Here is a 1,956-nt window from a genome sequence, read left to right as displayed (position 1 = left end):
CACTAAAGAGAGTTTCTTAAAATTTTTTTTCAAAGGTAGAAATTGAAAAGGAAGAAATAATTGTTGTTGTTTGCAAAATGGCTTAACCTCTACATAGAAAATCCCAAAGATTTTAAAATAATCTCCTAAAACTCATGAGTGGGTTTGCCAGTGATAAATAATAAAAAATAAAGAGCAGCATATTAATAACAATAATATTTATATATACTATCAATAGATATTTAGAACTAAAATAAACAAAATGCATATAATACATTAACAAATAAAGTACTTAGGAATAAAACAGAACATTTGCGGGTTGTATATGTGGAAAATCAAAATACTATGGAATTAAAATTCAAAGAAGATTTAAATAACTGGAGACACATACAGTGTCTATGGATTGAAAACTCAATATAATTAAGATCCTAATTTCCCTTATCTTTAGATTTAGTGCAATTTCAATCAAAACACAGTAGGGTATATTTGACTTTTTAAAATTTTTATATTTGTTAACTATAAATAACATTATTTTATTGTATATTTCAAAATAGCTAGAAGGGAGGATTTGAAATATTCCCAAAACAAAAAGAAATGATAAATGATAAATGTTTGGGGTGATAGATATATTATCTACCACTATTCGATCATTACACATTATATGCCTGTATCAAAATGTCACATGTATGCCTTAAAAATGTACAATAATTATGTATTCACGAAAAAATTATCAATATTATTTTTAAATCTTGGGAAAAACACCCAGAAAGCATTTATGTAGAATATTGACAGAATAATTTTAAAAATATATAGCAAAAACGAAGAGCTTAGACTAATAAAAATATTTTAAAAAGAATTTAGAGTACTCACCCCAACTGATTTTAAGGCTTACTGTCTGGTTATAGTAGTCAGTACACTGTGGTTTTGTCATAATAATGTAACTCTAGATTAATTTTCATCCAGGCTGGAACCCAAGATGGCTGCACTCTTGTTGAGGCTTATAGGCCGTCATTCCCTCCAAGCCCACTTTAGTCCTCAGCTCTGTATCAGAAATGCTTTTCTGATTGTTGCTTTGGGAACCATGGCCAAAGAAGAGATGGAGCAGTTCTGGAATAAGAACACAGGTTCGAAGTGTTTTTATCTCCCCACATCATTATCTACAGTTGGTCTCTTCCCATGGTGATGTCCATCTGCCACTGTGGCACTAGTATTGCTTTAAGTGCAAAGGTCTCTTTTTTTGGCAGGTAGGCCCTGTTGCTCCCTGGGAACTTTGAGTCTAATTTGGAACTCCTGAGGTCCCTGTGTCTGGGGCCAGCACTGATTCTCACAGTTAAGTTTGCACTCATCTTTCCTCTCATGTATCATACCTAGAATGGGATTTAACACTTGACATGGGACCTAGGAAAAGGCTGAAGATTTCCCCAGATATACCAGGTTACAGTGGTTGTCTTGGTTCTTAATTGTGTCGTCCTCTGTAGGGCTGGCAGCCATGTGAAGAGTGGAAGTTCCAAGCATCATCTTCCTACACATGATGACATTCACCTGTCTCCCTGCTTGTCACTCTTATCTCCAGTCTGGGCAAAGTTCTCCTCTTTAGTTTAGATCCTTTTGTGCTTTCAGATACCCTTGGAGCTCAGTAGCAGTAGAGTAACTTGAAGACCACAGTAGTGGAAAAAGATCCATTTCCTGCCCACAGCTTGCCTTGCCTACTGTGGGCCTAGAAGGACTTATTTTTTCTATATATTGGGCTTTGATTTGTGCTGAGGGTCAGCTTTTGGCTCCTTCTTCCTGAGGCATTGGAAACAATGGCAGCTTTATGGGGACTAGGGGTGAGATTTTTAGTGCCACTGCCTGTGGGTTGCTGGCTTAAAGGACAATTATGTTCATTGGTCAGAGCCCAAGCCTTTACCAACCACACAGTGTTATTGAAAGAAGAGAGATGGGGGTGGAGAGGAATTAGTTTATCCCAGCTAGAGG

At 36.2% G+C, this 1,956-nt stretch overlaps 1 pseudogene; it reads left to right on the top strand.

Annotated features, from left to right (window-relative positions):
- Window positions 1–754: 754 nt before the first annotated feature.
- Window positions 755–1,474, top strand: LOC108585314 (annotated as a pseudogene).
- The last annotated feature ends 482 nt before the right edge of the window (window positions 1,475–1,956 follow it).

Source organism: Papio anubis, chromosome 6, assembly GCF_008728515.1.
Source record: "Papio anubis isolate 15944 chromosome 6, Panubis1.0, whole genome shotgun sequence".
Lineage (NCBI taxonomy): Eukaryota > Metazoa > Chordata > Mammalia > Primates > Cercopithecidae > Papio > Papio anubis.
Note: the sequence above shows the minus strand (reverse complement) of the source record. Positions and strands in the feature narration are given on the sequence as shown.